This window comes from Nycticebus coucang, chromosome 11 (genome assembly GCF_027406575.1).
Source record: "Nycticebus coucang isolate mNycCou1 chromosome 11, mNycCou1.pri, whole genome shotgun sequence".
Lineage (NCBI taxonomy): Eukaryota > Metazoa > Chordata > Mammalia > Primates > Lorisidae > Nycticebus > Nycticebus coucang.
The window spans coordinates 44,920,912-44,945,114 of record NC_069790.1 but is presented as its reverse complement, the minus strand read 5'-3'; the positions used below and the strand labels follow the sequence as shown (position 1 = coordinate 44,945,114).

At 36.8% G+C, this 24,203-nt stretch overlaps 1 protein-coding gene across 5 annotated transcripts in view; it reads right to left on the bottom strand.

Moving 5' to 3' along the window:
- DGKB (diacylglycerol kinase beta) overlaps positions 1-17,224 on the bottom strand; it is a 727,110-nt gene extending 709,886 nt beyond the window's left edge. For 4 of the 5 annotated variants that reach the window (XR_008372899.1, XM_053553743.1, XM_053553745.1 and 1 more), the window contains exon 1: positions 16,486-16,833. The gene's annotated coding sequence lies outside the window, so the exon portion shown is untranslated. Of the gene's footprint in view, positions 1-16,485; positions 16,834-17,029 lie in introns of those variants that run through there. The other variant, XM_053553744.1, reaches the window with a different exon arrangement.
- Positions 17,225-24,203: the final 6,979 nt, after the last annotated feature.

The window sequence follows — 24,203 nt, the reverse complement described above, 5'->3', positions numbered from 1 at the left end:
GGGGCACAGATTATTGTAATTGTGGTTACGATTATGATTTTTGCCTGAATTCCAGGTCAAACTGAATCTACAGTTGCCTTTAGAAGGAAAAGAGGAACTACTGAATTATTTTGAGCAAGGATACGGGAAAAATAAAATCTAATATAGGAAAACTGACAGCGAGAATGGGAAAAAAGACAGGTTTCATAAGGAATGGATTAAAAATTAAAAATACAGAGCTCACATAGCAGGTTAAGAACACAGTCATGTGACCTTTAAGAGTCTAAAATTGCCTACCTGCAGAAGAAATGGAAAGAAAGGGCCACACGCGAGAAGGAACGGAGGCAGGAACGATGGTGAGATGGACTTTGAAGCAGCCCATGTGAAAGCCAGGAGGATGCGAGGAAGAAGGAACATGTCAAGCTGACTGAGATCTGACTATGTGGAGAAGAGTTTAGGGGGATATAAATAAACCCAGTTTTGATAATAAGCTTGAGATGTCAGTGGGATACACAGATAGAAAAGCCTACCAGGTGGATGAATATGGCTTAAAAGTTCCTCTAATTCAACATGTTTACACTGAATCCATTAGGTGCACAATAATAACAGCAAACCAAAGAGTTGTGCTCTATTCCCCCCCAGCTGGTGAGGGGCCCTGGCTCCTCTTCTGCTAACGGCCGGAAGCCTAAAGCCCACACTTGATTTCTCTAGCGAGTTTCATCGTATGTTCAGACTATCACAATCTTTGTCAATTTCATTTTATAAATATCACTAAAATTTACCTTCCTCATTAATCCCATCATTATTACTATAATCCAGGCAAAAATAATCACTCACCTTTATTAATGCAATGGCTTGCTGACTGGCTACCAACTTCCATCTGGCCAACCTGCAGTTATCCTATGCATTACAGAGTAATCTCATCAAAACATAGATTATACTGTCCACATATCCCATCTTCCTTAAATCCTCAATTACTTCCAGTGCTCTAAGATTAAAGATAAAGCAGCCTTGCATCATCTGACTCCTGTTTAATCTCTTATCATACCCTCTCCAGCAAAAATGGACTTCTATCTTTCAAATTCACTTTGCAATGATGTCTTTTTATGTGCCTTTCTGCCTTCCCTTTATCATCTCATTGCTACTGACTCATTCTCCAGATCTCAATTTATAATCACCCTTCAAAAAGCCTTTCAAACCTTCTTGACTTGGTCAAATAATACTGTTATATACAGAATATTTCCAGAGTGCTTTCCAATTTATTTGTGTGGTTATTAGATTGGTTTTCTCTCGACTTCAGCACTAACAACTCATACTTTTATCTGTTTCATTCAGGCTTCTACTACTCCTCTACTCCATTGAAACTGCCTTTTTCTTGTTTTTTTTTTTGGAGACAGTCTCTAGCTGTTGCCCTGGGTAGAGTGCCAATGGCATCACAGTTCACAGCAACCTCAAATTCTTAGGCTTAAGCGATTCTTTTGCCTCAGCCTCCCAAGTAGCTGGGACTACAGGCGCCCGCCACAGCACCTGGCTATTTTTTTTTTTTTCTGGTTATAGTTGTCATTGTTGTTTAGCAGGCCTGGGTTGGATTCTAACCCACTACCTCCAGTGTACATGGCTGGTGCCCTAGCCGCTGAGCTACAGGAACTGGGCCAAAACTGCCCAATCCTGTGGTTAATCTATAGTCACCTTGCTGGTCACAGTAACATTGACACAGCCCTTACTTTTAGACACACTTCCTTACTTGGCATACAGGGTGCTGCATTCTCCTGGCTTTCTCTTGCTGTTCCTTCTCAGTAACTCTTGCATATTTCACACTCCTTTGCAAAAAGTTGCTTTAACCCAAGGCTTTGCATTGAACTTCCTTCTTTGTGTACATGCAGACACTCAATCCTACGTGATCTCTCCTGGTCGCAAATCAGTACTCCTGCAATTTTATCTCCAACAACTCTCCTTAATTTCAGCCCCGTATATCCAACGTCACCATCTGAATATCTGAGAGGCATTTCAAATATAGTGTGTCCATGGAGAATGGTACATATTTCTTTAAAAAACAACCTAAAATAGCAGCCACTCAGCTTTACTCTCGTCTCTCTTGCCCTGACTTACTCTCTTCGTAGCTCATAAGTAAAATTATATTACATTTTTAATTTTTACTTGCTATGTCCTCTAAGGAAATGTAAATCTGTGAGTACGTGTATACTACTTTTAAACTATACTTTCAATTTCCAGAACAGAACCTGGCATCCAGGAGGATACTCAAAATACATTTGCTAAATCTGATAATATGTAATAATCATTTGCTCTCAGTACATTGAAGAGTCACTGGAGACAGGAATTCTTTATGTGTTTGATTAGCATGATTTTCCCCATTCCTGACAAATGGCAGCCATTACATGCTTTTTGGATGCTTAAATAAATAGAAATGATGATACTAGGGTAGTGCAGTCTTACCAATGACCAAAAAAAAGGATAAAATTACAATAAGGAGTGACGCTATCAAAAATGGCACATATATGGATAACAAGAATAGATAAAAGGCAAGTGTATTTGGTAATCACAAAATTATTAGTGTATTTTGAAGACAATTTAAGTTCTAGATAGCAGATTATAACTGGCTAAGGAAGTAGTGGGAGGCACAGAGACAGAAGCCTCGAAGCTAGGCAGGATAGAGTTGATGCCATTCCAAACATGTGGGTTCTTTCTATTCCATATACCAGCATTGAAATTTCCTACCCATTACAGCAATAACCCTCTGCCTTGTAATTAAAGAATCTGCTTCCCTACTGGCTATCTTAAATACTAAATAATTGGCTCTCTTCTCTTTCATCTTGGTGTGAGTGGAGTCATAACTCTGAAAGTTTTGAGAATTGCTAGTTCCCTTAGAATACATAGACTACATTACATTTAGCTCTTCAAGAGTTACCATCAAAAATATAAATGATGCCCTTTATTATCTGTTAGTGCAAGGAAAATAAGAAAACAAAAGGCCATTGGTAGACCTAAAGGTGATGTGCAACTAAAATATAAATGAAAGACTGGAGACACCCAAAGAGAATGTTAGTGAATCCTTTAAAACCTTCACTGGATGAGCTCCTTCACTTTCATTTTGTGTAGAGAAGGACTCATATATCTGTAAGCCGTGAAGGGCAGAACGCTGCTGTGAAGTTAATTTTTGAAGTTGGCTACATGTAGGTAGTATTTAAGGTCCTTTGTTTAGATATTGAAATTAGGAAGTGTAAGTAAATAAGAGCAGGGTAAGCCTAATGTGCCCGGGTTGTCAGAATTTTCTAAGCTTAATGAGTTTGAAAACATTTAACAAGATAATGTAGCTCCCATCTTGGTGGGTAAGACACGTATAAGGAGGAGCACCATGCACCTGTAGCAGCCAGGAAGTGTTAACAGTATTATGCGGAAAGCAGCAGTGACTCTATGAGGCAGTCCTGCAATGATCTTGTTTTCATTGACTCTAAGCTGGTGAGAACACAAATGGCTGTTTCACGTACTTGCACTGGCAAGAAGTAGAAGCATGACTCAGGTATGTTGGGCCCTCACTTGGATGTACTTTTAAGCTGGTAATAATCCTTGCAAAGAATAAACACAAGAGGAAGCAAGCAAGTGAACAGATGCTCCCTGAGGCTTTGTTCTATTGTACGCAAGGTTTTGTACTTCTGCATCTGAGGCAGACAAAGCAACCTTCCCAGTCAGCAAAGGGCAGAAAATGGGAATTCAATCTTTTATAAACTTCGGGAAAGGAGACCTCGATAGCGCTAAGGGGCCTGCTCCTTCCATGTCAGAGATTTGCATTACAGATAAACTTCGGTATTTCACAGTGCTTTATCAGACCATCCGAACTTCCGCTGTAGTAGGCCTGGCTGTAGCCGACCACAAAATTCATCTGGAAAAGGGATAGAAGATGGGAGAAGAAGCTCAACTCACAAACTAGTGCTTGGTTTAGGAAACTAGAGTTCCATGTCCAGCTAGCAAATAATGAACAGTCCTTGATGGTTTTGCCCATTGTATAAGGAAAAAACAAGTCTTCATAGGGATCAATTAAGTTTATACTTAATCTCTTGCTAATCTCAAGTGGAAACTGAAAGGAAAACAAATTAAAAGAACGACATAAATCTCCCTCCAAACCATCAAAAACAAAAATGGTAGAATTGGTAGAATCTGTACCACGTGAGAGAGAGGAAACTTGGACTTGACAGAGGTAGACATTTATTTCAGACTTATAAAGGATGTCATTTCTCCAAACTTAAAATTAATTTCCCAATTATTTTCCTCTTTGGCCTGAGATAGATACACAAAAATACATTAACCTCTTTCAGCAATGTCTAAAACCAATTTAAAAAAGAGGGAAAGTTAAACATACTTGCATTAAAAATACATCAGCCTATGAGGATTAACCTAATCATAAAATCTAATGAAATTCCCCTGTCTGAGAGTCTGCTCATTCTACCCAATTTTCTTTTTTTTTTATGAAGTTAAACTTTTAAAAATCCCACAGATAAAATTAATGAGGGCACATATTATATTGTGTTCCAAGCAAAATGATTGAGTATACCTTTTTTTTAGGTCAAAGCTAATCTTATTTATATTGCTTTAGTAAAATTACATAGAAAAGAAATATTAGAAATTTAAAGGCTATTCCAATTGTAGCCTCATTCTACAATTTTTGAAGCTGCGGGTAAATGGAAAGTGCCCATTTTCAAAATAGACTAGTACGCTGCTATGGATAAACCCACTCGAAGCCCAAGTTTGGTCTGCATCACCCTTTCCCCTTAAAAATGTCTTCATTTATCTCACTAAATAATATTTCCTTCCATGAGAAGAATGGAGGGGGAATAGGTATATAAGAAATAAAAAACCACATCAAGTGACCACCCACTTAAGGATCAAACCTGAAAATCATGAAAAAAAAAAAAAAAAAAAAACCTTTTTATAAGTATTTTTCACACTTCTTATAGTAAGTATTTGATGTAGCTGAGAAAAACACTTTCTGTTACTATTAGCATATCACCATTTAAATGAAATGCTGAGAAGGTGACAGTCCCAGGAAAGCCAACCAGGTTGTCTTCTGTTCTCTTCACATAGGTGACCTCTTAGCCTTCTGTTTACATCTCCTGAGTTCTCAAAGTCTCCATGCTTGTTCTTGTCAAATACTAAAAATAACCTTCATCCCTCTTCTTCTTTATGTCCAGATTCACAATCTGAATACCAATAATCAGTTCAAACAAGGTCACAAATGAAACAAACACCTAAATCTAACGTAACCCACTAAAATTAGAGAAGAAAGCTCCAATTACTACATTTATCCAAATTAAAAATAACTTCATTCTCACAAAAGAGAATAACATGGTTGAATATTATCTCTGAAATGCTATAATATATTTATTACTGTTAAGTACCAAAGGGGGAAATATGCTAAAGGACAGGCGTTTGTTCAGAACCAGTACAAACCATCCTGATAAATGGATGAACAGCAGGGACAGCAGTTCCCTTTTATCCTCGGGGACCATGTGCCAAGGCCTCCAGTGGACGCCTAAAGTCACGGAGAGTACCAAACCCTACACATCAAGCCCTACAGTATAGTGGACTTCAAAGATGGAGAGCATGATGACTAACGGAGACTAAAAGATTAAAAACACTGGTGACCTGAAGAGGTGCTTTATGAGCCAACTCAGCAACACCAATCAAAATCAAGAAGGGGCATGATCACAGGTCATGTATTTATTCAGTAGTTTTTAGGTGTCTGTTTGGTGCCAGGCACTATTCCAAGCTCTGGAAAAAACAAAACAAAACAAACAAACAACAACAACAACAACAAAAAAAAAAAAACAGAAAATCACATTGGGAGCTCAAGGAAAGTGGAAAAGCAGTGCTGACAGAATAAAGATTTGAAGCAGCTTAATGTCAAAAGAAGATTAGACTGAAAGAGAATAGACATTCTTGAAGGGATAAAAAGGGGCCACACCATAAAGCTAGGAAGCTTGACAGAAAACATGTGGTAGACAGAAGATAGTCTGGGAAGTAGATTGAAACAGTCATGGATATCAATAATTTAATCCAAACATTTAAAGGTCAATACCAAAAATAAAAAAAAAAATGATGAAAGGGGTAAAATACTTGTCTCTCCTTTCCAGAGAGAATATAAAGTACATGTACGGCAGGGCTTATGGGAAGGATTCTATGGAGATTAAAAAAGAAAATACAACATAGGCACTCAGAAAACTCTCTAGGGTCAGACTGAGATAGGAGACCACAAATTTATTACAAGACCAGTTTCCATAGTTTTGTAATTTTCAGTAACATTCAATACCCCAAGTGAACAAACATTGCCATATTGTTCAGATTAGAAAGGGTAAGAATATTGCCAGATGGAAAATGGAAGGAAAAGAGTACTTTGAGGAATTAAAGATTTGTGCAAGGGAGTTACTGATGTAGTACACATGGTCTCATCCTGATAGTAATAAGGAGAAATTAAGAAATGTGTCACTGAAGGAAAACGGGTGGATCAAGGTACTCTAGATGGGTGGGAGGCAGAAAGATCAATGTGGTTACTGTGTTGGACTCCAGCACTTCAAAAGTGAGAAATTCCAGATAACACTGACCTCTAGAATTGTTGGTTAGAGGTTAAACACACAATGGGGTAGAATGTCAAGGATGGTAAGGTTATGAAAGGATTTCTGCCAAGGGTGGAGATTGGCCAACCTAAATACTTTAATCAACCTTCATGATGTCAGGAGATATAAATAAAGGAACATTGCCGTCAAGATTTCTAAATCTGAAGGAATAATAAGGAAAACGAAGATGACAGATGACAGTGAAGGGTAGGTAGCACGATTAGAAAAATCAAGGCAAAATGAAACATCACATCTCAGAAAATTAAAAGCTCCTTGAAACTCTTAGTCTCCTGCAACAGCTCTGTCTTTCTTTAAATCAGGAGCTCTGGATGAGTCACTTGGTCTCTGCTTCCTGAACTCCTACTCGCTCAGCACATTTTCAACTGGGTTTCACCTCTTATCACTCCAACAATATGTCTTTAGCAAAGATCACCATTCATCTCCTGATGTTTGAATCTGTCAGGTATTTTTAGTCCTCATCTCAATTAACCTCTTAGCTACATTCGACAATGATCATTACTTTGTCATTTGCATAGAGGTTTTTCAGTAGCTTTAGAATAGGACAGATTTCTGTTGTTATTTTCCTCTTCTGCAACAATCACCTTCATTCCTTGCAAACATTTGCACCACAATATACTCTATTAGCATATGTCAAGATTAATTTCTAAAATTATTGTTTTTTTCACTCATCTTTCTTTTTTCAGGATTCTTACTTATGCCAAAGGCTTCCATTATCATCTCTATCATCAAATTTATATAGCTCTTTCATAGTCTATTTCTTTCATCTTTTTATTCCTATAGCTGACTGTGCATTCGGGAGTTACATTTGGATAAATAAAAGGAATACTAGTTGTTTTCACAAGAGGGTAAAACAGTAAAGATTTCTAAATATATATTTGTGTGTTAATGTTCTATTTTGAGTAAATTCCTACTTTTCCCTTAAGACTGAACTCAATTTTAAATTATCTGTGCTTAATTTCTTAGTCTCTTATTCTCTTCATCTCCTATAGCAACATGTGCCTACTTCTACCACTTCAAATAGCCCATGGTTTTATAATTTCTACACCCATGTGTTTTCCTCCATCACCAATTTAAGAGTTCCCTAATGTCAAGGTCAGGTTCTATTCATAGTATTCTTTCCAGAACCTACTATTCGGAGGTATTGATAGGTGTTCAAAATTTTAAATGAAAAATTGAAAGTCAATAGACTAGTACTTCCTAAATTCTAGGATTTGCAAAGATATATTAATAGAGAATCCCAGAGGAGGAATTCTATGATTAAATAAGGTCAGGGAAGTTTGTACTAAATCTTAACTCTTAGAGGTTATGACACACACTTGCATCTGAAGTGCCAGAAGTCCTTAAAATAGAAAACTGTCTGACTATGTTCAATCTTTAAATAAGGAAGATATCTTTTTCTTTTTTGCTTTTAAAATACAAATTAGCTTTCCTCAAACAGATTTCCTTATCTCTTGATATAGTTTGAATTCTAACTCAAGAGGTTCAGTAAAACAGATGTTAAAGAACCACAGGGTATGATACATTCTCTTTGTCTAAGATGCACCCTGATGTTAAGGTACAGGTGCTGATTCACTCAATGTAGCTTTGATGGTTCTTAATGAAGAAAAATTTTGATCAATGTAGCACTGCTATCCTACTGACTAACATCAATCTAACAAATTATTTTTGCCCCCAAAGTTACTAATTTCAAGAATTGAAGGACATTGCTGTCCCATCAAAAATGACAATATAAAAACAACCACTTACGAACCATTGTTTTGTTTTGTTTTAAAGTTCCCCCTAAACATTATAGATACCACCATGCACCACCATGGAAACATTAATAGATACAAAATTGAATTTCCATGTGAGGCTCAAAAATCTTACTATTTCCCTTCCACGATATGGTGCGTAATAGTGTTTGAATAGAGTACATTCAAAACCAGACACTGAAAAGGAAACGATGGTCCTCCCCTGAGTAGCTTTTATGCTATATGCTTTATTTAATGTATGACAGTAAAGGAACAAGCATTTGTCATTTAGAAAGTCCCAACACACGCCGTGGCAACATCATTATATAACAACAGAGCACCCATCCTGGTAATCAGAACTCTTATTAAAAACAACATGATAGCAAAGTGACTCATCAGCGTGTGTGCTTTTTCTCAATTCTAGTAATTTGGGACACGTGTGGGAAAGCTACAAGTTGTTTATGTGCAGCTTAAAATGACAGGCGAGAGAAGTTCCTAAGCAACATTAAGTACTTGCATTTTTCTAATCTGTAAAAGCTGTCCAGAGCTAAATAATCCTATAATATAAAGGTAACGGGAAAATCATTGTGGGAGTTTTGTTTTTGACTGAATGAAAATGTTTTACTCAATAATTCTAAAATTCTGATTCATAATGAGTTCATCTGTCTTGGTCTTAAGGATTACTTCAGATGTACAATCCTCTTGCATTCCCGGTCACCTCTTGTACTAGCTGTCAACAAGAAAAAAATGAAATGAAAAAAAAAGCATAATGAGGCAAGGACAGTGGTCCTCATGAGGCTTGAAAACAGCGTGTTCCCCATGTAAGTAGGGTCTTCTGTTTTTCTCAACATCAGCACTTTGTTGTTTTCATAGCGCCATTACAACCACCACGACAAATCATGTATTTGTTTCCTTGTCTTTGCTTCTGCCTTTCACTGAATATCACCCTCAGTAATGCAGGAACTTGTCTGTGTATGCTATCCTTTCTTCCTTGACCCTGACAGAGTGCCTGACACAGAGTAAACCATCAAGGACTGAAACAGGACACAGGGTCATGGTCTTAGTAATTCTGTCTCAAGGTGATAGCTTTCATATCTCTATTTATACAAAACCTAAACTTCCCAGAGATAGCTGAGTATTATTTATAATCTCCAAAATATGTAAAGAAAAGACAGGACAAGTGAGAATTCCCCATCCCTATTTTTTTTTTCATTAAGAAATCAGCAAAAAGATTCTTTGGTCAAAAGCCAAGGAGGAAACACTAGTATTCTCTGTCTCAGCAAAAAGTTACTGAATAAACTACAAACTCATCTTTTCTGCTTGCTTCAAGTTCTGATTGTAGGTCAAGGATCCTGTGACGCTTTTCCATAGCACCTCTATTTCTTTCTCCTTTCTAGTTCATATAATTCAAAGGGAGTCTGATCTAGACAATAATAGATTTTCTCACATAAGAGATCACGTTTCCCCAGTATGCTTATCTACAAATAGCAGAGTGGTCAACATAGAGCAAAAGAGACTATTATTGTGTATATTAAATTAATGGTAACAATGACCATGTTTTAAGAATTTCAGAGGAGGAAAAATGAGAGACCTTTTGTCATGGTTTTAGGCAAGAAGGGAATTAAAGTTTCTGAGGAGTAATCGTACACTAGCCACTCTCCTATGTAGTTTACATGTGTTACCTAATTTATCTGAGCTAACAGATATTTTGTAATTTATTTATTATTTATTTATTTATTATTATGTATTTTTAGAGACAGGTTCGTGTTCTGTTACCTAAACTGGAATGCAGTAGCAAGATAATAGCTTACTGTAACCTCAAATTCCTAGACTCAAGCAATCCTCTCACATTAGCCTCCCAAGTAACTAGGAGTACAAGTGCATGCCACCACACTCAGCTAATTTATTAAGTTGCTTTTTTTGTAGAGAAGAGGTAATGATATATTGCCCATACTGATTTTGAACTCTTGGCTTCAAGTGATTCTCCCACCAAGAGGAACTCTGAAAGTGCTGGGATTACAAGTGTGAGCCACTGCTCATGGCCTTCTTCTTATAATTTAATAAAAACCTTTTAGGCACAATAGTAGGTAATGAAGACCATATAACATTATTATAACATTTAATAAATTTTACATGTCTAAAATATTTTTATCAATATAAAACTAGAATAGTAATTATTTTTGGATTTAAATTTTATTTAGAACATTTTCTTCACTACTGATACTTTAACACTTTCTCTGGGACAACATTCCAATTAAAGTAGAAATAATGATTAGCTAGTATTTTTTGAGTGTTTATTATGTGCATTCTGTGCTAAGGTTTTTATATCAATGATTAAATCTTGTAATTCCATGAAGTAGATTCCATTTTCATTATCTCTGCCTTACAAGAAGAAATCTAAATTATAGAACTTATGTTACTTGCTTAAGTAGTAAGCATTTAAGTTCAAGCAGTTTGAATGCAAAGACAAAGTTTTAAATCCTGTATCATTGTACGTAAGAAGGAAATGATGAAACTCAAAAAAACTTCCTTGCACATTGAGAAATTAAATGTGAAGTTGAATTCTTCATGCCCTGATCCGTAATTCCATCTCATCATGAACAATCAAAACACAATATATAACGTGGGATTCTTTACAGAAAAAGAAAATACATTACAAAGCAAGTCCCAGCTGGGGGAATCCTCATCCAAGATTATTGTGTTGATGGAACTCTAAAGACACTTCTTATCCCATCTGTCCTTCTCCTGATTAAAATTCTTATTTGATAACTGGTTCATGTGAATTTGAGAGAAGACTAATGATTTGACCTAAGTTGATAACGTTTAAAAAAGTACTGTACTTGGAGAGTCATATGTGTTTTCTATTTCACATAGTTGTAATATTTAAATACTTAATGAAATAAATTTATAAAGTCATTAAAAACCAGAATTCAAATTATCACATAAATGGAAATGCTTATTTGGGGGAGGGAGGTGGGCTATGGATTTTCCCACCTGCAGCCATCATTTCATTCTTCTCTAGTGGGAGTGAAATCTTGAATGTCTGCTTGCAGATATGATTCACTATTTGTGAGCTATGATTGAATTAAAATCATCTGAGGTGTTTCTCCTCAAAGGAAATAAGAGTTTAAGAAACAATAAAAAACACTGTTTCACAACTTCACACTATTGTCCCAGAAGAGCAAAACATCTTTGATGAACCACATATTCTATTGGTTTTTCCTCCCTAAAGATAAATGAATAACCTGAAACTAGAAAATAAGTACCAGTAAATATTTCAGTTGTATGATCTGGAAATAAAATTTTTTTTTATCTGTCATATTCCAAAATATTGTACCTTATATTCTAAATATGTAATACTACAAAGATGATTATGTTCTGAGTAATTTTATACCATAATGACATATATTTATTAAAATAGACTCTTTGGCTGAGATCTTATAACTTGTATTTGAAAGGCAATTCTCCAGTCATTGGGAGGGGAGGTAAACACTATATATTGTGCAAATGGGGACTATCCTCTCAGGGAATAGAATTGGAGCCTTGAATTCAGTTTCTTAAAGAAGTATTTATTAAGCTTTAATATTGGATCAGACATCTTGCTAAGCACTATAATTTCAAATAAATAAGGCTTGGTTCCCTTCCTAAATGTAGAAAACAGATGGTTTTATTTCTCTGTGACATATTCAATAATTAAGGCAAGTATAAGTTTTAGCAAAACCACAGAGAAAGCCAGTTGGGCAGTGGTAGAATCCAAACAGAAAGTCCTGAGTGCCGTGATACGAGAGCAGAAAATTAAGAGGTAAAAATGCACATGAGTGTGGGAAGGGAGCAGAGGGGGTTGGGAATCAAGAAGTAACTGCAGAGAAGGAGGCAAGTGTAGTAGAGATCAAAAGAGATGTAACATAACATGGACTGTGGAGGGTTAAAATAAACAGTGATAGTTAATAGAAAACTTAAACCCTTTGGAAAAAGCAAGGAATCTAGAACCAGACTCTAAAGGTTCAAACCTTAGTCAGTAACCGTGGACAAATCATTTAACCTTGTTGTTCTTTGGTTTGCTCTTTTCCAAAATCAAAATGGAGATAATAATAGAATTGTCCTACCAGGCTACTATCAAAATTAAGTGTACAAGATGCTTATAAAAGCAACTGGCACGTAGCAAACACTCAATAAAAGTTACTATCATTATTTTTAAACTACAAAAGGAAGATAGCCAATGGGCAAAAGAACTGATTTCAGCCCCATATTCAAAAGGCAACACTCAAAGTTAACTCTATTTCCAACCCCAACAGGAAGTGTCACACATGACAAGAGAAAGAATCAGAGCCAACCACGTGAATATTATTTGCAAAACTTCATCCCCACATCCATATCTGACAATAGCCCAGGAGCACAAACTTTGCTTATGGAACATGTTCATTTAGCCTCTGACTTTGAAATTAACAGCTTTTGTGCTCCTTGCATCTATAGTGATTGGCATATTGCCAGTCAAAAATAACTGAGTCAAGGACATTGTGTTTCAAATCTACAATGCAATACAAATTCCCTGTAAAAAGGCAAATCCTTCATTTCAAATTGTTGACTCAGATAATCCTTAAAAAAGAATTTCAGCTGTTTAAATTTAGCATGCTGAGAAAGACCAATCTTAAAATATTGTTTGGCTCGATGCCATAACATTTTCATTTTATTCCTTGTTAATGTTTGTCTTCTGTAATAAGATGACAAGGGACTATGATCATGTTCGTCTCTGTAACACTTCACATTTTACCTAAATGAACCATTGTGTTTTTATCCTCACCAGTTAAAGATGGCCTTTTGCTTTCTGGCAAATTTTCAGAAAACGATTATGCAAGAACCAGTGATTTATCCAATTACTGTTTTACCTCTTCACTCATCATCTGGCCTTCCTCCCCCACTTTTCTTTGAATTGTCATCTTTTTCTACGTAAAAAATGTATGTAAAGGAGATTATCTGAAGACAAGCCTAATCTAATTTTTATAATCAGACCTTACAACTATTTAAAGAAATGTTTAGAGTCTGTGCTTTATCTGTGACTAAAGCTCTCCACCCCACACACATCCCAAAGAGTTTGTTCTTCATTGTCCCTCAGCAAAATGAATTTGAACATATTTTTAGACCAGCCTTCCACCAGGCAATCCTCTTACTTTCTTTTTATTTTCTTTCATTTTGGGATCTTCCAACTTCTCTCCTCCCATATTAACTCCATTATTATCCTTCCTGTTTATGCCCCCTAGATATTTCCACAGTTTGCCCAGCAAACAATCTGAAACTGGAATGGTGAGCATCCTGTGCTTGGATTTGAGGTCAATGTAGGTTTCACTTTAGGTAGATACAATCTTGGGTATCATCAAAGCAGGGAGATCTCTCCTCATTGGTGTAATTTCTCAAGTACTCACCACCCACTGAATCCACAAAATGATACACTCACCCCATCTGGTCCATATTCTAGTACTACTTTAATAAATAAAAAAAAATAGCAAAGTGATTAAGAATTGGACCACCTAGTCACTCCAGGGGGGTGGTGGGGGGGCGATAATCATTACCACCATTTACTAAATGTGTTGCTTTTAGCAATTTGTGTACTCCATCTGCAAGTGAGTTTCTTCTGAGAGGACATATTCAAAGCGTTTGACTCAGTAGCTGCAATTTCTCCAACTCAAAACAACTACCAACTAGTCATTCATTGTGTGATGAACAAACATACATAGAAATAATCCAGGAAGCTGTCAATGAGCTATTTCATAGTTAACATTTAAGGGTGAACAGTGCGTGGGACTCTTACTTGAGGTCAGATTTTATAAATGATGTTTTACAAGAGAGAAAATGTGATGGATGGGAGAGAAGCACTAGGAAGAGGCTTATTCACAATTTTGCCTAAAGCTTCCCCTGGGTGGGTTCTCCTGGGCTGGAGGTATTAGACTTCAGAGAATAATGCCAGAGTATCAGGCGTATATAAATACAGCTCTGTTTCTAAGGCCAGCCAGCAGGAGAAGCATCCAGGAAAAGATAATCCTAAAATGGCATTTAAAGCCTATAGAGCACATCAGGGTCATTATCAGTAGGCAAAATTAGATTTGAGGATCAGCAGATATCCTTGTCTGGCTCATCTAGTTACAACTCTTTCTTCTTCCCAAAGTATGCAAAGAAAAGCATGAGTCATAAGATACTTGCCTAGTTCAAACACTGTTTCAGCAACCTTTACCAATGGTTTTCACATAAATTACTCAACAATTTAAATAATTGCTTTATTTCCAAACGATTTTGATAACCTTCCTAGATAGAACATGAGCTTGGTTTACCAGTAGGATGTGAAAAACTAGAGCAAAGACATTGTCATGTTTAACTCCACCTAAGTTTCTACCTTTAAAGAAATTTTAGCAAATTTTTATCAATGTTCTCAACCTCGTTTTCCTTGTCTTTAGCTAAATACTAGAAGTTCAAGTAATGCTACATTCGAGGGTATCAGAATTGTTCGCAAACTTGTTCCAACCATATTCTTCTAGTTTTTAAACAGGCATTTATTAGTCTTTCTTACCACCATTTAAAAATTTTGACTCTTATCATGTATATACTATCATAACGGAAATATCCCTAGATTATATTTCACTCAGGGATTGACAAAGTCATGTGTAATTATGTACAGGGAAACTACATGTGTGGAATGGGTTGACTATAACAAATCAAGTATTCCAATAATACCAAGAACATTGAACAAGCCTTTGTATTTGGAGATCTCCAAGATGAGTAAAATATGAGCCAAAATAACTAATATTATATTCTGGACATGTTTTATTTTTAGTACAATTATGAAGATTGGATGGCTTAGAGAAGGAATAATACATTTTGAAACTAAAATAATGGGATAAAAGTGGTCTTTAGTTTCCTCTTTTCTAATGACAGAGGATTTCAGAATTACTCCGCATTTCACAATAGTTATTTCATAAGTTTTGAACCTACTTATCCCGTAGAATTTATGGTAGTATATGGAAGTATTCAGCTTAAGATTTAAAATCCAAAATCTTGGATTCTGTTTTAGGTAATTTTCATTTTCTCAATAATCTCTCTTGGAGAAAAATGTAATAAGATAGTAATCTCTCTAATGATTTTCCAATTAAGTCTAACTTTGTGTGTAATGTATTTTTTCTGCTTGAAGGATTTTATTTTCCTATTTTTTTCATTATAAAAATGTGGCCTTGATTAGATACCCCATCATTTTTAGAATAATTTCTGGTTCCCTTTCTAAAAAAGACCTTTGTTATTCTGCAAGCATTCACGTTTATTTGGTCATTTGCTGCTTTACAATGAGCAAACAGGCCCTCACTGACCTGTTTTTAAAAAGAGTTGGTTATCTGCAATTTGAGCAACCGGTTGAAGTTGCTTTTTAAAAGTTTTTTTCAGCCTTCGTTTTGTGCCAGAGAACACAATGCTGCTTGGTTTCTAAGTATAGAGGCATCTATGTAAAAATCACCACTCTGAAAGCAAGCGGGGGGCAGATTATTGCAGCCGGGAGAAACTGAGGAAACCCTCCAAGAGCCGCCCCCTGAAGCGTGTTTGAATGTTTATCATATCATCAGGGTCGCCCGGCTGTTGCCTAGCAGTTACCTAGAGACCTATTTTGTTTCAATATGGTAAATCAAAGACTTGTTTTGTTTTGTCAGTTTGCTTGCTTGTTTGTTTCACAAATTAGGAAAAAATCTGGAATAGAACTTGAAACCATTAACTAGAGCATTTGAAAGTCTAACCCGGCCTCTTTATGAATTTTCCTTGGAAAAGGCAAGCTCCCATCTCATCAGTAACTTTGGAGAGACCCCTCTTGAAATTAAATCTAGAACACATTTTACCACTTTTGTTGCCTAAAATCACAACGGACTCGGCACTTTCTGCATACCCAACACGTTAGCGGAATCCGTCTGCAGACAACTGAGAGTAACCCTCCTGTAGCCTAAGTAGGACAGGAGTCAGGGAGACAACCTGATTTAACAATTCCCGGAGAAATCAAAGCTCCGCTTTCCGAACTTTCTTCGCCATTTCTGCTCAGCTTCCCTTCCCCCGCACCACATACCCAGAAGCCACTCGATTTGCCAACCGTGTCCACTTTAACTTACTGCAGTGTGATGCAGGCGAAGGCTGGGCGCATCTCTGGGCGAGAGAACTGCTTTCCGGAGAGGAGCTGGGACTAGCTCGCTCTCAGGATCCTTTCCAATTCACACGCTCGCGGCTCACTGAGGAAAGGCTCCCACACAGCTCGGCTTCCCCAGAGGAGCGGAGCTTCAAGAACTCTGCTCACAGCATCCTCCTCCCTCCTGCCACCCCCTCCCAGAACAGCCGGCCCATTGGAACTAGAGTCTGAGAGATGGAAATCTACTTCCAGGCACCAGCACCGGCTGCCTGCAGTTCAGCAGAGACCCTGATCATTTGCAACTCAAAAACAGCGGAGGCTGAAAGACGTAGGTTTCCGGAGCCTGAAAGTCATCTTTGGCATCCCCCATCCCCATCTCTCACTCCTCCCACTTCACTTCGCCCCCCTTCTGCACAGCGGCCACCTCCAGCCCTTCAGTCTCCCACTCGAGCGAGCTAACACAAAAGATTATTTTGGTATCCAAACCAGTAAGCATCGGGAGGAAACTGACTCTGTCAGAGATGAAATACCTGTTGTCCATGAGACGCGTTGATATTGGAAGTCTTTGCAGGGTGCGTGTGTGTGCGTGTGTGTGCGTGTGTGTGTGTGCGTGTGTGTGTGTGTGCGCGCGTGTGTGGTGAGAAGGAGGCGATCTGCGCTGGCTGCCAACGACAGCCCTGCCTGGCTCAGGCTCTGCCGCTTCTCCAGCTGCCGTCGCTACTCTTGCTGTTTGTTGTAGCTCAAGGAAAAATAAGACCGGGAGACAAGACTTTACAGCTGCTAACTGCTGATCCAGTGTAAGACCTGCCCAGGAGGAGACCGGACAGGTACCAGTGGCTGCTGTTTCCACTGTAAGCTGGAGTCCCTGCAGTTACGACCCTTCAGTTGGCATTTCCTCTCCTGCAGGAAATCTGATACCTGCCTGCCCTCGCCCTTCTACTAACCACAGTCCTTAATGGGTCATTGTTCAGCACCACCTGCCTAACCCACTGCTCCCAATTGTGGCAACTTCTTCCTCTCTTGCTGCATTCCAACTTGGTAACCCGGGAGCATGACCCGAGGATGGATGAGGATAAAGTAGAAAGGCAGTTAAATAGTAAGAGGGAAACTGTAAGTGTAACCAATCAGGGCAAAGATTAAAAAAAGAACTTTTGAGCCATGTATAAAATAATGTATTGGGGGTAAGCAAAAGGTAAACTTGTCCACAATCAATCTGTTTATAGAATGCGCAAAAGAGGATGGTCTTTAAGGAGAGCGCTCATCAGCTTAAATGCAGGGTATCTTGATGTGCAAGTGCCTTGGTGACGCTCAGCTTCCCCACATAACATCCACTGTGAGTGCATTAACATCTCTCTCTCAGCTGCCTCTGTAGAAACCTGCTGGTCACTGTTGTCTGTCAATCAACTCTCTCCCCTTATTGGATGCTTATTCTGTTCCCTGCCCTCATGTATCTCTAACATGTTCTCACATAAAATGCTATTCAGCAAAACGTAGACTGAAAGATGCTCTCAAAACCCCAAAGTCTAGAATACTTCTCAATGAGTAACTTCATTTGCTGGAGCAATAGTTTGTCTTCACTTTGTCCTGCTGAAATAGATTGGGCAATCACGGACCGCCTCTCCTAAATACACACACATCAAACAGCATGCTTAATTGAATAGCACTTTTAATCCACTTTCCCCCTTCAGTTGTCTGAGCTAACAATAAACGTAATTCTTTTTGATTTTATGTGGAATTCACATCTTTAATTATTTCTCCTTTGCTCTGAGTCTGCTTCATATTTGCCATGTATTTTCCCAGTTGTTAGTGCTTGTATAACCAGGATTAAATTAGACGCGGGAGAACACAGAAAGAGGAAAGTATAAGAAAAGACCCAGAAAGAAAAAGAAAAAAAAACAAAACACAAAGTGATTAAATAATACATCTTTTCCTGAATTGCTTATGTTAGAGAATTACTGCCTTTAGCTAAACAAAGACCAGATAATGAACAAAGCATTTATCGATTACACAATGAAAGTAATTTGCCAAACCAAACTACAATTGTAATAGAAATTATCATAAGTTAATGCTTTGCTTTAAAAACCATATATCTTAAATGCAAACAGTATTTAGAACTTTCAAATGTCAAAATCCTAATTAACAGAATACCAAACAGATACTATATTTATCAGTGCATTTTTTGTCTATTATATTTTAAAGAACATAATATTATTAACAATCGGAAGAGTCACTTTTTATACTTGTATACACTGCAATATAAAGGAAGTAGGCAAAAATCGTTTCTCTCTCCTAGAAATACATTTTGATTTTTTATCTTGCGAATTTGTTTGGCTCCTTTGTAGACTGTGATTGGCCTCTTATTAGATATGTAGCAGGTTGTCTATTTATTCTGTTGATTATTTCCTTTGGTGTGCATATGATTTTTAATTTAATTAAGTCCTATTTATTCTTGTTGCTGTATTTGCCTTCGAGGTCTAGACATTGGTCTCTTCTAGGCCAATGTCTAGAAGAGTTTTTCATAGGTTTTCTTCTAGAATTTTTATGATTTCATGTGTCTGACATTTAAGTCTTTTATCCATCTTTTCTTAACTTTTGTGAGAGATAGGGTCCTGTTTCATTCTTCTTTATGGCTATCCAGTTTTCCCTGCACCATTTACTGAATAGGATTTCCTTTCCCAGCTGTATGTTATTGCCTGCTTTGTCAAAGATCGGTTGCTTTGTAGGTACATGGTTTTATTTCTGGGTTCTCTATTCCATTCCATTGGTCTATACTATGCTGTTTTGATTACTATAGCCTTGTAATATAATTTGAATTCAGATAATATGATGCCTCCAAATTTGTCCATTTTGCTTTGGCTATTCATGCTCTTTTTTTGGTTCCAAATGAAGCATAGAATTATTTTTTTTAAATCTGTTAAATATGACACTGGGATTCTGATGAGGATTACATTGAATCTGTAAGTCGCTTTGGGCAGGATAGACATTTTAACAATGTTGATTCTACCAAAACAGGAGCATGGGATATTTTTTGAAAGTAGGCAAAAGACATGAATAGAAGTTTTCCAAAAAAAGATTTAAAAAATGGATAACAAACATATGAAAAAATTTTCAACATCACTAATCATCAAGGAAATGGAAATTAAAACCACAGTGAAATATCACCCTTCCCCTATCAGAATAGACATTATTAACATATTAAAACAAACATACAAAAAAAACAGATTCTGGCTTAGATACAAAAGGGAAAGAAACACATATACATTGTTGCAGGAACTGCACCTTAGTACAACTTCTGTGGAAAACAGTATGGAGATTCCTTCAAGAAATAAATATAGATTTACCATTTGATTCAGCAGTTCCACTACTGGTATCTACTCAAAGGAAAAATAATCATTTTATCAAAAAGACACCTCCACTTTCATGCTTAATTGATAATTGCCAAAATGTGTAATTAACTTAAGTGCCTATCAATTCATAAATAGAAAAGAAAATATGACATGTACCAGTATATGTAGGCATGTACATACACATGTGCACACACACACACACACACACACACACACCATGGAATACTACTCAGCCATTAAAGGAATATAATAATGACTGTTGAAGCAATTTAGATGGAAATAGAGACTATCACCCTAGCACACGAATGGAAAAATAAACACTGTATATACTTGCAAATAATTAGAAGCTAAACAATGGGCACAAAGAGATGTAAAGGACATTAGAAACCAAGAAGAGGTGAGGTTGGGAGAGGGTGATGGGTAGAACTTATTTATTGGATGCAATGAACACTATTCTGGTGATGTATACACTAAAAGCCCCAACTGAGCTACTTCCACGACTTGGCAATTATGAATAGGGCTACAATAAACATTCTGGTGCAAATACCTTTGTGGTAAAATGATTTTTGTTCTTCTGGGTAGATACTAACAATGGAATTGCAGGAACAAATGGAAAGTCAACATTTAATTCCTAGAGGGTTCTCCATACTTCTTTCCATAAAGGTTGTTTCCATTAATTTGTTGTTTCATTAGTTTGCAATCCCATCAGCAGTGTAGAAGTGTTCCCTCCTCCCCACATCCATGCCACCATCTGCAGTTTTAGGACTTTGTGATGTGGGCTTTTCTTTTTTTTTTTTTTTTTGGTGGTTTTTAGCAGGGGCTGGGTTTGAATCCGCCACATATGGCATATGGGACCAGCGCCCTACTCCTTGAGCCACAGGTGCTGCCCGATGTGGGCTTTTCTTACTGGTGTTAGGTGATATCTCAAATGGGTTTTGAGTTGCATTTCTCTGATGATTAAAGATGATGAGCATTTTTTTCATGTACTTATTGGCCATTTGCTTGTCATCCTGGGAGAAGTTTCTGTTCAAGTCTCTTGCCCACAAAGAAGTGGGCTTGTTGTTTTCTTATTGATTAATTTGAGTTCTCTGTAGATTCTTAACATATTCTTCTTAGTAAAGCATCTCAAGAATGGGGAAAAAAGTATCCAATGTACTCAATACTATTATGTAACCAATATATAAACACTTGCACACTCATACAAATAATAAAACACAAATCTAGCAAGAGAGAGGGGAAAGAAGGGAGGGGGCTGGAGGGGGAAGGGCATTTGGTGGGATCTCACCTAATGTGCACAATGAAAGGCCATATTTCAAAATAACTAAGAGTAAATTATAAATATCTTACCACAAAAAATAAGTGAGGTGATGGTTATGTATAATCATTGTACATCAAATCATCACATTGTATCCTATAAATGTATACCATTATAATTTAATAAAAAAATAAGTAAAAAATTGGAAAAAAACCCACCCCACCTGAAGCATTTTATGTATGTGCAAGGAATTAATGTAACATAAGGTAATGTAATGTAATGTAATGTAATGTTTGAAATTAAACACATAAATAAACAAAAATTTCCTTTAGGGGAAAAAAGAAACATATTTTGGTACAAAAGTCAATTTTATCTACAAGTGATGTGATTTTAAACTTATTCTGTCGTGAAAAGGATCCCTTACTAAAATTACCAGTATCTGGAATTCCATAGTTTAGCATGTTTGTTTTTGATTTTACCTATACTCCTATTTCGAAATTCAAAAATATTTAAGAAGAACATCTAAACATTTAAATTCCTGAGAGGTATAATTTATTACATATCTTCAATATAAATAAGCAGGAGGCTGAACATCTGGTCTGGGTAAAGAAGGAAGAAGCCAGAAATGTTGAAATAATTGGTTGAGTATTTAATGCCATCTTGTTGGGTTTTTAAAAGATATCCTTACAGCATTATCAAGATTTTAAAAAGAAAAGATTCTCTTAAAACTATGAAGTTTAGTAATGAAAGAAGAAAATCTTCAATTAAGGACTGATGGGTGACTCTAGTAAATCCAGATTTTCCATTTTGGGGGAAACCTTACAAATAACTGCTTTACAATCCTTGTATTTATTTCTCCAAGATATCCCTCTTCTCTCATCACTGGAAATTCAGAAACTTCATGGCAGATCTTTTTGTGATTAATCTGTCTTTAAAAAGTGGAGACAAATGAACTTGCTGTATAAATACTCATTCGTTAATATAATCAATCATTTATGGGATTAAATTCCTAAGATTAGAAAGATATGTTCTTAATTTTTTACCTAAATTTTTTATCATCAGGCCATGTATTTCCAAACTAAAGTCTGTAAGTTGATAAATTATTAATGAAGAAAAGCCAAACCATAGGTATCTCCAGTGGTGGAAGATACGTTTGTTTAGTTCTGTCACGTGTCTTTAGCAGCTAAAGACTTTAAAGTGCTTAAAATGTGATATGTGCCCAGTAAATAGCTTTTGAATAGGTGAGTGAATCAGTAAATGAATTAATCTATGAGTACAGGGCATTGGGAAGATAAGTGAGGTGGAAATAAGGGTGTCTGAATTCTGGTCTTTATTCTGCTGCTAAATTAACAGTAACACTTCAGGGATGTGACTCACTTCTCATGGTCTCTGAGTATCCTTTCTCTCACAGATGTCATAAAACTGCATAATGAATGCCTGTCCCCAGTACTCCTCCAAAATGAATTTTCTGCTATATAAAATTAATCAATAAAATTCCCTACTATCTCATTTCCAAACCATTTTGCAAACCAGTAACACTGAGGTCCTATTTAATCCTAGGAAATGCAGAGCTCCCTCCCTCCCCCTAATTTTGATGTTCACATCTTTACCTAGTCTTGCAGTTACTGGACTGGAAGTTTAAAGAAAATAGTTTATTACATAGTTATGTGGGTGCATGCTCATCAATGATAGTTCTCAATTCAGGAGAGCAAGCAAGGCGACTTTCATTGACCTCCTGTCACCTCTAATAAGATAATTCTTCAACGATAATAAAAAAGTGATGAGAAACAAATTAAATTATGAAGTATCAAAAGTTACCTAAGACTCTATAAATCCATCTTTAACTGCAACCCTTTATGTAATTGGTGCTTAAAAATCATCTTGTCATTTTTATTTCATTCAGTAAACATTTACTGAGCATCTATTATCTGCAAGGCATTGGGAAAAGAAGCACTGTTTAATCAGACATCACATTAGATTTTTAAAAAAAAATATGGTCCTGGGCAGCACCTGTGGCTCAAAGGGGTAGGGCGCTCGCCCCATATGCCAGAGGTGGTGGGTTCAAACCCAGCCCTGGCCAAAACTGCAAGAAAAAAAACAAAAAAACAAAAAAAATGGTCCAATAAATAAATATATTTGTTATAATTTAAAATCTTGTATTGAAGTATTTTTTTGTTTCAAAAAAATCAAATTGCTTATATTTATAGTCACATGATTTAGATCCTTCCCAACTTTGACTTAAACGAAGAGAGGAGAGCATGAAATCAGTGGATGGAGACTGCGAGGCAGGGGTGATTCAGAAAATGAAAAGAAAAACAACATAATTTTATTGTACTCCTTTAAAAAGAATACTGATCATTAAATACTGGATTTTGATAGGCTTTTCGACCTCATCTAGTTCAATTCTCCTCCTCTGTAGGAGAGGACATAACAGAGTGGTCTGTTTATGGATCTTCCCACTGGACTCTCTGGCTTTGTCACAAAACAGACATGCTTCAATTCTCAGCTAGGTCAACAACTAGCTGTATGACTTTGGGAAAAAATCTCCACACTTCAGTTTTCTCACCTACGGAACGATGATTAATTATAGCACCTCCCCCATAGAGTAGTTGAGAGCATGTAGAGAGATGGCACGTGCGAAGCACGCAGCACAGTGCCCAGCAGAGTTTTGCATGTGCATGTACACGTTGCGCGTGTGCGCGCACACACACACACCCTCAGGCAGGGTTTTTCATGACGGTTGCCTCCTCTCTTCACTGGAACAATATGTTCTGAGGTTAATGTTAGAGTGGATGGCTTTAAAATTATTTTTTATTTCTTCATAGATAAATATCATAACTGAATGGTAGTGGCAGAATCTGAATGATTTACCTAGAAGCAGCAAGTATGCTAAGGACCTAGGAGAGAATTTTTAAAAATCAGAAAGAAAGAGAATTTTTCACTGGGTTCAGAAGAGGTAGCCAGTGCTATAAATCTGCTCTTCACAATGACAAGTAACATGAAGTAGTAAGGAAGCTAGTCAGCCAAACTTTCTTAGGCACCCACAATATGTGAAGTCCTAAGCTAAACACATAATTAAGGAACCACAGAAAATGCAACAAA